The sequence below is a fragment of the Lactuca sativa genome, chromosome 5, assembly GCF_002870075.4.
Source record: "Lactuca sativa cultivar Salinas chromosome 5, Lsat_Salinas_v11, whole genome shotgun sequence".
NCBI classification, from domain to species: domain Eukaryota; kingdom Viridiplantae; phylum Streptophyta; class Magnoliopsida; order Asterales; family Asteraceae; genus Lactuca; species Lactuca sativa.
This window is the reverse complement of record NC_056627.2, coordinates 312,491,318-312,503,375: the sequence shown is the minus strand read 5'-3', so window position 1 is coordinate 312,503,375 and position 12,058 is coordinate 312,491,318. Positions and strand designations below refer to the sequence as shown.

Sequence of the window (12,058 nt, the reverse complement as noted above, 5' to 3'; positions counted from 1 at the left end):
CCTCAAATGGTTCACACAACACCAAGAACCCTTGGAATAACTTGAGAATAGGGATACTTGCACCAAATCGGTTTTGCCCTCTTGTGTTCACACACTAGTGCCATTTCTTGAACCATAGACCTTTTTATATAGTGTGGAGGATTAGGGTTACATTCATGTAAACCCTAATACCCGTGAACTTTCATTTCCATAGGATCCATGGGTTAAAAACTCCAAAACCAAGAACGGCAGAAACGTTTTGGGGCGGAGGACGTCATGTAAAGTATCACAACACAGTATAACAGTAAACAAGCAAACAACATCATCCATTGCAGTAAATATATAATTTTAATACAAGCATGTTCCGTACAGTTATAGAAACCAAAAAGTAAATCAAAATAATAAGATGAGTCTTGAATGCGCTCCATTTTCTCAAAAGCTGGCCTCGGTACCTGTCTACTGATGACCTGAGAATACAAGTTATTTTGAAAGAGTTTATCAGCATTAAGCGGGTGAGTTCATAAGTATTTTAGTGTCGGTGTTTGTATCAAAACATTTGAACGTGGTTTAAAGTATGAGTTTGTAAACATTGGTGATAAAAGTATGTGAATGTTTGTAAGTGTTTGTAAAAGTTTGAATCTCTTAGAAAAACCTATATTTTCTATTAAAAGTACCCTTCTACCAAGGCGTAACTATTTTGTATGTTCGTTTATTGTAAAAGTGTGTAATTTTCCCAAGTGTAACTATCATTGTCAAAATATAGTTTTTACATTAATGTTTAAGTGAAATGATCACTAAATATATGTAAAGGGTAAAATAATGTAGTACTATAGTGTTGTATTATAGGAACTACTGCTGTACTAACTACCTTAAACCGGATTTATATCAAGGTATTATGTGATTAATTGTACCATATTATCGACTATGTAACACGACAATGTAGGTCGTAAAATGGTATGACGTTTGGCACCCGCAGACCTGCAGGTCCGGCTGTAGCTAGCAGCAAGGTGTAGGATAGTCAATCCAGTATAGATCTATACGCAAACTCATGCTCTCCCTCCAAGAGACTCTGGCTACAACTCGGGCCTTGACATTGAAGGCATGCTCTGATACAGCGGATCACAATTATGTTAACGTATTCATGTATATGTAATGTATTGTTAATCGTTCTAGTATCGTTGTATATGTTCTCTTTCTAGTATAGTTGTAAATGTTCTCTTTCTAGTATAGTTGTAAATGTTCTCTTTCTAGTATAGTTGTATATGTTATTCTTCTAGTATAGTTGTATATGTTCTTCTTCAAGTATAGTTGTATATGTTCTCATAGTAATGTAATGTATATGTTCTCATAGTAATATAATTTATATGTTCTCATAGTAATAAGTACTGACTCATGAATGAACTGACTCATTGAACATCTCATTGTTCTAGCAATAGTAAAAGTGTTATCCTATGCTACCCCGATGGTAACTTACTAATGATATACCTGGTACGTATGAATATGGAAGAACTTTTATGACTATATATGTACACATGATATATAATTAATATTGAAACGACCTTTGAACGGATACCCGATACCCCCACCATACCACATCTCAAGCGCGAAAAGGAAATTGGGCGGACGGCCTTCCTAAGCCTTTTAAACATTGCTTATATAATTATACATATAATAAGTAAAATTATTTGATAAGTAAAAGAATTTGTAAAACAGTTTGAAGTAGAACAGTTTGATAAATAGTTTGAACAGTAATAAAATCATTGGTTTTGTAATTATTAATCACATGTGATTGATGTAATAACTATAAGTATTCAACTTGTATTCCCCCCATAAAAGAATTTAAAACATTTAAAAGTATTTCAAAGTTTAGTTAAAGGGGTATGAACTCACATGTAGTGAGTGGATTGGATTGAAGTGTCGGATACGGTGCTAGGTGACAAATGGAGACTTGTACATACGCACGAGCCTAGTTATCATATAATGAACATATATATAACTGATTAGCCAATTTATAACTAATAAATTAAGTTGGGACACTCTAGAACATGAAAACACTTTGTTTCAAGTGTTAAAGATCACAAGGGTTGCATCCAAGTGTTTGTAGGACAAAGCTAGTGTGTTTGGAGTTCAAGGGTAAACTCCTTTGGAGTTTACGGTTTTAATGACCATTAGCCAAGGAGTTTACGGCAATAAACTCAAGGGTTTACGGTCGTAAACTCTACTCCCTAATACCATATGTTGTTTTGAGGTTTTACAAGTCTTTTGAAGCATTTCTACTCTGTGGTTTGGCCTTTGGAAGGGACTAAGGCAACAAAAACACCCCTTTGAGGAGTTTACGGCCTCATGGTCATTTCCCTTTGGGTTTACTATCGTAAACCCATATGGGAAGTGGTATTTCTATGTTTTTAAGTCCTTAACTCATCTGGGTAATTGTCTAGGTTAGTTTTTAGGCCTAAGGAAGGAATATGGCCCATATAAACACACTTTAGGGTGTTTACGGTTTTGGGAGCTCCCCAAACTGTAAACACTTAAAAATGTTGGACATTGGTGTTTTTAAAGTCTTAAACACATCAAGGGAAGGTTTAAACATATCAAGGAAGGCTTAAACATCAAAGTAGGGCTTAGATAAAGGACTTAGGCACACCTTGGTGCCTTTCTTGGTGTTTACGGCCCAAGAACATTCTTGGACCGTGAACACCTTATTTCTTGTGTTCTTGACATATTTTCTTGATTCTAACATGTAATACTAGCTTAATATGACTTAAGGATGGAAGTACTTGTTGGAATAGTGTCTAAGGCTGTAACTATATCCGGTTGTGCATGGTCCTTTTGGGTTGCCTTCACCATAGCAACTTGATAGGATGATTTATTAAGAGAGAGTAAATATTATTAATATATTATGTGAATAATATAATGAATAATATATTGTTATTTGATTAATATAAGTCATAGAATTAATTGGAATTAATTTGGTGACTTAAAGAGATTAATTAAATAAAGGGGTATAAACTGTCAATTGTTTGATAGTTAAGCTTTAGACTGTAAATCCATTTGGATATGGTTTGGACGGATTCTAAGAGCTCTAGGAAAGCTTAAATCGTCCATATACTTATCTATGGAATGGATTTGGATAGCCTTAAGAGAAGATTATCCAATTAGGGTTTAGGTTGTAACCCTTAAGGAGTCTACAAGTATAAATAGATCCCATAGTATAGGGAATTCGACACATCTCCTAAAGCAAGGAACCTCTGGTCGAATTCCTCCCCTCTCCTCTCTCCTAAATCATTCTTATTGCTATTGGTGTTTGTAAGCCATTAGAGGAGTGACACTTGTGACTCTAGAAGCTCCAAGACCTCAAGATCAACAAGGAACTCAAAGGTATGATTCTAGATCTGTTTCAATGTTGTCATTTAACCTAATTAGTCATTAGAAGACTTGGATTCAATGCATGTTTATTAGAAAGCCTAGGTCCAAGCATTAGGGTTTTGCATGCGCACATAGGAAAGTTCTTATGGCTAAAACCCAACAGTACTTACTATAAGGAAGCTTGGATTGAGCTAAAAGTCCAAGAACACTTAGTGTGTGTTCTTGGTGTTTTTGCAAATCTAAACAAAATAAAAGTATGGATGGATGAAAAGGTGTACAATCACTAGATTAAGTGTTATACCAACTTGAAATGGTTAGAACACTTACTAGTTTGAAGATCTTGAATAAATTCTAGGATGATACTTGAGAGGTTTTTGAGTTTACTCTTTTGGTAAAAGGGGAGTAAACATAAAGTGACTATCTTGGGGAGTAAACTCATGCTTAAGGCATGAGTTAATGGTTTTTGGGTGATTTTTCGACCCAAACTTAAAAGTTTGGCCGTGAACTTCTAAGAAACGAGGTGTTTGCGGTGTTTAAAATTCAAAACCCGAAACGACACTTTCTTTCACCCGTTCGTTTAAAGAATAATATTAAAATAATCAAACGAACTTTAAATTTGTTAAAAATAAGAAATAATGATATTAACTTATAATAAGAAGTGGTTTACTATTATCCATTTTCTCATTTTGTCTATCCAATTGTTCTGATGCCATGCAACCCAAATGGACCATGCCAAATCAGGTAAAGTACATACAAATTATAGTTATGGACTTAGACACTAATCCAACACTTATCCTAACTTTGTGACCTTCAAACACTATCATGGTTGTGGTTTAACCATCATGGTTCGGTTTTTATTACTCTAAGTGCTTCTAAGAGCCCAAAAAGACAGCTCTTATGTTCTGAAACTATCAAGACTCAAGCAACCTCAATAATGAAGCCCAAAAGTAACCTAAAATACCCCCAAAATCAAATCTAAACATACAATGATCAAGTTTGAAGCTTGATGCCTCAAATGAGTCAAAAATGGTGCTAATCTATTGGATCTACAAGCTCCCTTTGAATGCATGCTCCTTCTTCATACTTCTTTCTCTTCTAAACGCCAAAACAACACTAAAATGCTCTCAAGTGGCTTCCAAATCACAAGAACACACAAATATGAATTATGGTTTTTGTGGTGGTTGTCTAAGGGTGAGAGGGAGGCTGGACCAAAGGCATAAGTTCCTTTATATAGGGATCAAACCCTAAAGTTCAGGGTTTTAGAACGTGCATACGTACGTTGCGTGTACTCCTGGTACACTAGGCGTACCTGGATGGCTTCTGTGTTCCAATCTCTTAAGTACGTTGAGCGTACATGGCAAGGTTTAAGCCCAAACCTTATAAAACTATTAATAAATCCCGGATGTTACAATATGGTTGAAGAACTTCATTGGAGACCTTGGAGTTGTACCAGCCATAAAGGAGCCCATGGAAATTTTTTGCGATAATGAAGGAGCGGTTTCCTTAACCAAGCCATCACGACAGATCTAGGCATATCGATAGAAAACAACAGTTCATCAGACATCAGGTAGAAGAAGGACTCCTCGTCGTCAAGAGGGTATCGTCAGAAGAGAATCCTGCAGATCATCTTACAAAGGATCTGAGTAGGATTAAGCACATTCAGCATGCGAGGAGCATTGGTCTGAAGGATGATATTACTTTTAGTGATTAGATAGATATTTCAGAAACTTGTAACATTATAAATGTAATTGACATTTGATGATTAATTAATGGAGATTCATTTATAAGTAATTGTTTACTATCTTTTGTCAATTGTTTATCTTGTGTTTCTCTTTGCATGTTTTACTTCCCGAATGAGTTGATTGTTCAAATTATCCACAATCGATCATACTTTGGAAGTAAATAATGAGGTAACACTGTCATGAATTTGCTTGTAGATTGTCTACGTGTTTAGACATAGCAAAGGTTTGATGCAACGGTCATGAGTACTCCTGAAATAGGATTTGAGTATTGGATTAAACCCACGCTCATTTGAATTACTTCATGGAATTTATCATGAGTAATTGTGAGACGATAAAATCGTATAATCTTTAAACCGAGATATATGAGTTGTTGTTTACGAGTTGGTTGTGCATTGATAATTCGTAAACGCATCAGTAACTTGATGGTATAGAACGTATTATTGTGTATGATTTGATGAGTAAATAGTACAAGCATATGAGTCAAAGTTTATTTGTTCCTTTTTCCTGAACCGGAAAAGCGATATCTTGGGCCGCTTGATGATTTTGTGTTGACTTATGTGTCGGGCCTGGTCAGGACTGAATTGATGTGTTCAATTAAGTTCGTCATCAGACAAATCAGAAATCGGGAAACAAAGTATTGGACAATAAGAATGATTCTATTCCATGTCATTGAACACATGATATCTTGTAGAACGGAGGATTATATGATCCCTTATCTAAAGGATGCGTCATTGATTGGGCCAGAGTTCGACAACGGCTTTTGAGAGCGATGATTGCTAATTAGATTTTGAATTCATACTTGCAGTTATATTTATTAGACTTATCCAAGTGGGAGACTGTTGGATTAGGTGTCTAAGCCCATAACTATAATTGGTATGTACTTGATTTGATAGTAGCATGGTCCTTTTGGGTTGCCTTCACACTAGCAACTAGAAAGGATGACTATTGGAGAGAGAGGCACTACTAGAAAAAAAGCCTTTTACGATGCTCATTGCGCGTCGTAAAAGGCTCAGACGACGCGCAAATGGGTGTCAAGGAAGGCCCTATCATAAAGAGAGACGATGCGCTTTTGCGCGTCGTCTATAGCCGACGCGCTTTTACGACGCTCATTTACGACGCGCAATTACGACGCGCGTTTACGACACGCAATGCGTATCAAGGAAGGCCTTGTCATAAAGGAAGACGACACGCATTCGCATGTCATAAACTTACGACGCGCGTGTTAATGACACGCAATGCGTATCAAGAAAGCCCCTGTCAAGAAAGGCCATGTCATAAACGAAGACGACACACATTTTTGCGTATCATAATTTTAATTGTTTTAAAAAATATTATTTATAGATTTACTTATTTTCAAATTAAATTTGTATTTAATGTTTCATAATACAAAATAAAATATCATATACAAAAAATAGAATCCATTCCATAAATTTAATGTCATACAAATAATCGTTCAATGGAAAGATAAAACAAATCAATAGAAGTTGTAACAAAAATTTACAAACGAATTAGATACAAAAAATACAATCCATTGTCCCTCTGCTTATTCAAGATCAACCTGCAAGTAGCTACCTAATCTGTACAAATTCAGCCTTGTCTCTAATCATTATCTTAAATACTTTACAAAAATAATTCATCCATAGTACCTGAACTATAGTTGTAGCCTTGTTTCTTCTTCTTCTGAACTCATATCTTGCAACCATTGCTCTAAGCCTACTCTAAATAGATACAACAATTCCTTGTAAAAAATGTGAAAAATACAACCGGAGAATGGCCTACCTTCATAATAGCAACAACTAACGAAGCAGGAATGAAAGAGAAGGCAATACTCACAACAATAGCTGCAGTGAATCCATCTAGGTCCTACAAGATCATATAAATCACTATTTAAATACACACTACATATAAAGGTGTCAATATTCTGATTGCATGTACTTAATATATAAAGACTCCAACAATAAATAGATATGTTATGTTACCTTGAGACACCTTTTGAAGGGGATCCAAAAGTTAATCATGTAGTCTTATCAACTTGGATGAATCCCATTGTTGTAACAGATAAGCAGATACACCATCCGACAGTGACACCACATCCGGCAGAACCGTAGATGTGATAGGTCCAACAAATCTCTTCCCATATAAGTATGACATAGGTAGATACACCATCCGGCAGTGACACCATATCCTACCTGAAATTTTTTTAAAATGTCCAACATCTCATAATATCCACAACAAACTGAATAAATTTAATTTATCCATGAAACTTCATCAAGTATAAATCCCAATACAGCAACTATTGTGACCAAGTATAAATGTTGCCATGAATAAATTTAATTTATCCACGTGTCATCTAAGTTAACAGCCTGGCTGTTGAATTTTTCAATATGACCAAACTGAATATATATATATATATATATATATATATATATATATATATATATATATATATATATAAGAGAAATTTACAAATTTGGACCCCGTGAAATACTGTTTTTTTTTTTAGTTTTGGTCCAAGGGTAAAACGACCATTTTAAAAAATCTAACAGCTATGTTGTTTACTTACAGGTCACATGGACCAAAATCTGTATGAAACTTCAACTACACTCACTACTCAGGGACCAAAGTTGTAATTTATTTAAGACCATAGACAAAATGTGCCAACCTGTAAAAATGAGAATATGAGAGAATACATCACTTCTTTGAGCAGCTCTAACCAGGTATCCCTCAACCAATTTCTACAGATTAAGCGATTATTATTATTATTATTATTATTATTATTATTATTATTATTATTATTATTATTATTATTATTATTATTATTATTATTATTTAAATCGTAAATGTAGTTATATAGAATACAACACCTCATCGTCATACCTTCTTTCCCCACTTGCCCTGGCGTACATGTCTCTCCCTGTCATCAATAAATACTTCACTTACTACAAACTCACACATATTCTTATAACAGATCCATTCAGTAAATACATTTTTGGTTCCTGTGTATACTTGATTTTTTCAATTTTTGTTCCAAAAACTTATTTTGAAGTTTCCTAATGATTTTGGTCCCCGTGTTGTCTAACTTAGCAGCCTGGTTGTTAAATTTTTCATTATGACCATTTTTCCCTATGACCAAAACTGGAAAAAAGAAAAGTTATATATATCATAGGGACCAAATAAGAGAAAATTACAAATTTGGCCCCTATGGCATGAAAATTATATATTCAGGTATCCCTCAACCAATTTCTGCATATTAAGCAAATGTTATTATTTTTTAATTAGACAATTGAAGTAAATGTAGTTATATAAAATACAACACCTCATCGTCATATCTTAGAGCTTGAATCAGCTGTGGCATGAAAAAGGGTACACGGGAAGGAGGATATGACTTCAATACCCTCAATGTGTTAACTGTTGCAAAAGTGGTGAATCTTCATCCACAGCTTTTGGGGTCACAAAGTAAGGTAAAGCTTCAGGTATGGTGCGAATCTCTAATATATCTGCCTGCAACATTTAAAAAAAACAGATGTCATTATATAAATTTTAAAACAAAATCTTATTTACATATTATAAAAATGGAGATATTTACCTGAACCAAATGAGTTAGTTCCATCTTTAGAGGAGAATTTGTAGGAAATCTAGCACCTAAAGAGAAAGCAATCCGTGGGTCAACAACAAACGTTGTTCTTGCATGTTCAATCCATTTCTTTGGGTTAATCTTAGGCTTCCAGGGTGTGATGATCTCTCTGAGGGTAAATTAGTAAATGATAATGTTGTTAGTCATAGATGATGGAAAAAGATGAAAAAGGTAGAAGACATGGTGGAAAATGTTTACTTGGAGCCAAGAAGAGGAACATACATAGCCCAAACATCAAGCCTTTCAGCTTCATGCTGACAGAGCATTAAAAGTAGTTGCTTTCTTTGGGCCTACCAACAGCGTAATTCTCCATTGTTCCCCAAACAGGGTGATGAATCCTTTTGGATTTACCAATTTAAACACAGTCATCAGATATAAAAAAACAAAAAAAAAACAAAACAGAAAATTTGCAATAGTGGTTGTTTCTTTTTTTTCCCCTTGTTCGGTGTTGTATGGGTAAAGTGGCTGAACAAATCATCTGAATGAGACTAAATGACCATTTTATCCTTACATTCCAAAATACAAATTTCACAATATTCTATCAATTTTAACGAGAGAGGATTTGGGATGAAGAAAAGAAAGGAAAAATATATAAATAGTCAACATCATTCTGCGCAGATTAAGTCTAAATGAAACAAGTATATATGCTTAACCCATCAAGCAGATTAAGTAAAAAAGAAACAACCTCTTACCATATTAAGCAAAAAATTTCCATTTTCTTGACCTTGTACTTTTAATTGAATCATTTTGAGGAACATCCATTTGGTGATTTAACAAAAATTGGACAAAAGAATGAACAGATTGAGCTTCACTGTGTGCAAAATTCCCATTATTTGTCTCAAACCACTCAGGTTGATGGCAGAACCAGCCTAATGAAGCCCTGCAGCAGTTGGAAAATACAAAATGGAAATCAATTGAAGAGGACAAATGAGTAAAGAAAAGAGTAGAAAGTATAATATTAAATACCGCTAAATCCTGTCTTCTAGAAGCTGAAGTCCTAATTTAAACTTGTGCAAATTCCCCTGAAATTGGCATGAGCATAATTTAAGTCCAAGCAACATAAGAGTGAAAAAGGAACCAGTGGTGGCTGAATGGCAGGAAAATCTACATGGGAATTTGGTAGTCGCTTCACTCGCTTGTAACATTCTACCATGAAGCAAGAGTTGTTCCACATTGTTGTGTCGAACCACCTGTAAAAATAAAAGAATCAAATATACAATTGTTTTCATTTCAGATTGAAAACTTGTTGCAGTAATTTAAACACATGAACAGAGACACTGACCTCAAAACGATCAACGAAGAAGCCGAGCCATAGGCGATGTGCTAGAATCTCTTGAACAGGGTATTTTTCAGGTGGTGATTCAGGCTCACCGGGTGCAAGTTGAGGCCTTAGCTTGGCAGCTGGGCCATGGAATCTCACTTGAGATGTAAAGAGTCACCGTTTGGTGTCAATTCTCCATAGCCATGCATCAACAAGTTCTGCAAGAACTACACAGCCTAATTGAGGTGCTGCAGAAACTAACCATGTCCATATGAAAATACCTATTTCCATCGAATATTAGCAAGGAAAAAAATGGATTCTAAGACCATAACATATTCTCAAAATTTTTCTCAAAATATTAAACGTGAGTATGTGTGAAAGGTGTTGCCTGTGATTGTTAATAAAGAATCAGAATTGGACTGAGAAGCAGATGCATAGAGAGTAGAAGAGGGGATCTTGGAACAAGGAGGAGATTGCAATCTCCTCCACAGGGACGTGAACGAACCCTAACAAATCAACTCCGAAAATATCATCATCCTTCACTTCGATCGATTGAAGATAATGAAATCGACTAAAGACATTGAAGCAATTGATTAAAGATAGTTGAAGAGATAAGGGTATAATAATATCAAGAAATATTACCTAAAACTTTGAATCAAAATGCCATGAAGTCAAACCATAAGGTGAAGAAGGTGCGACATCATCCAAGTTCTCTTCATGATCATCGTCTGAATCAATTAGGGATTTAAATCTAGGTTTTTTTTTCTATTGGGCGTTTTAGGGATGATGTGCTACGGTTTTTCCAGGCTCATGATCACCAGTCACATTCATTTTCTTAGGAATTGATGGCGGTTTGTGGAGACGATGATGTCATCATGTACTGCGATGTGGCGTTCCAATCTTGAACCAACATCTTGAGATGGCGGAAGTGTTTGCTTAGGCACTTCGAACTTTTAAAGATTATGAGGTTCGATGATAGTGGTGGCGGCTTAGGGCTTGCAGAGAGAGAGAGAGGGGAAGATGAACTGCTTAAAGGATTATTAGGGCTTTTTGGTAGAGGAATTTAGAAGAAGAAGAAGAAAGAGATGCATTGGCGGGCTGTTTAATTTTTTGGTATTTCATTTCCCCCTAAGAGAACGCGCCTTCCTAAAGAAAAATATAAAGCGACAGTTTTAGAAGACGCGCTTTTTTATGATAGGTGCCCTCCGTGTTTTTAATTTTTTTTGTTGGACACTATTTTTAGGGCACGCACAAATGCGTTCCCTCTATCCTTCAAATTTTGCAAAACTGACATTATTTTTTAGGGCACATACAAATGCACGTCCTTTATCAGCGAGTGTCATTGTTTGCGCGTCATTAAAGGGCTATTTTCTAGTAGTGAGGCTGGTTTTATTATTTAGAAAAATCAATTGGTGCATAAATATGATTCATTAATATATTATAAGAATAATTTATTAATTAGAAATCATATTGTTAATAAGGATTAAATCATAAATTTAGTTGGAATTAATTTTGGGATTAAAGGAACGGACTGAAAGTGCAGAGGCTGTTTCGTAAATATTTGATAGTTGAGGTTTTGAGCCATTGGATCACCCTTATTAGGGACTGCCGAAAATCTATAGAGGGTTATTGAGATTTTTGTCTAAACCCTAAGGAAGTGGTCCACGGACTTGCTTAGGCCCTAAGCTAAGGAATTAGGGTTTCCACCATAATACCCTAACTAGCTTCAAGTATAAATAGAGCCCATTGGATCTTGAATTCGGCCAACCCTTTGGGAAACCATAGAAGTGATGATTTTTGGAGAAAGTCACTCTCTCTCTCTCCTCTCTCTCTCTCTCTCTCTCTCGTATTCATCCTTTTTCCCTAGTGTGTTTGTGAGACATTAGAGGTACTACATTTGTCGTACTTGTTCTCAAGAGCAAAGGTTCTTCTAGAGTTGGTTGTTATTACTATATAAAAACAAAGGTGTGTGATCTAATCTGTGTAGTTTAGAATCATTAGAATCATATTAGGGTTTTCATTTTCATGTTCAATGCTGGTATGTCTGGTGGTTGTCGAGGCCAACACAAATAATAA

The 12,058-nt window shown here is 35.2% G+C and overlaps 1 long non-coding RNA gene across 12 annotated transcripts; it reads right to left on the bottom strand.

The window, feature by feature from the left end:
• Nucleotides 1-6,490: 6,490 nt before the first annotated feature.
• Nucleotides 6,491-11,201, bottom strand: LOC111887996 (uncharacterized). Of its 12 annotated transcripts, none has more exons than XR_008232700.1 (13): nt 10,625-11,141; nt 10,004-10,209; nt 9,830-9,911; nt 9,688-9,743; nt 9,414-9,601; nt 8,920-9,059; nt 8,674-8,830; nt 8,404-8,588; nt 7,965-8,001; nt 7,750-7,822; nt 7,067-7,276; nt 6,734-6,950; nt 6,491-6,664 (listed from the first exon to the last, which is right to left on the bottom strand). It is a non-coding gene; the product is annotated as an uncharacterized LOC111887996 (long non-coding RNA). The 12 variants fall into 12 exon arrangements; XR_008232699.1 differs by having other exon boundaries at nt 6,491-6,659; XR_008232702.1 differs by having other exon boundaries at nt 6,491-6,645.
• Between the last annotated feature and the right edge of the window lie 857 nt (nt 11,202-12,058).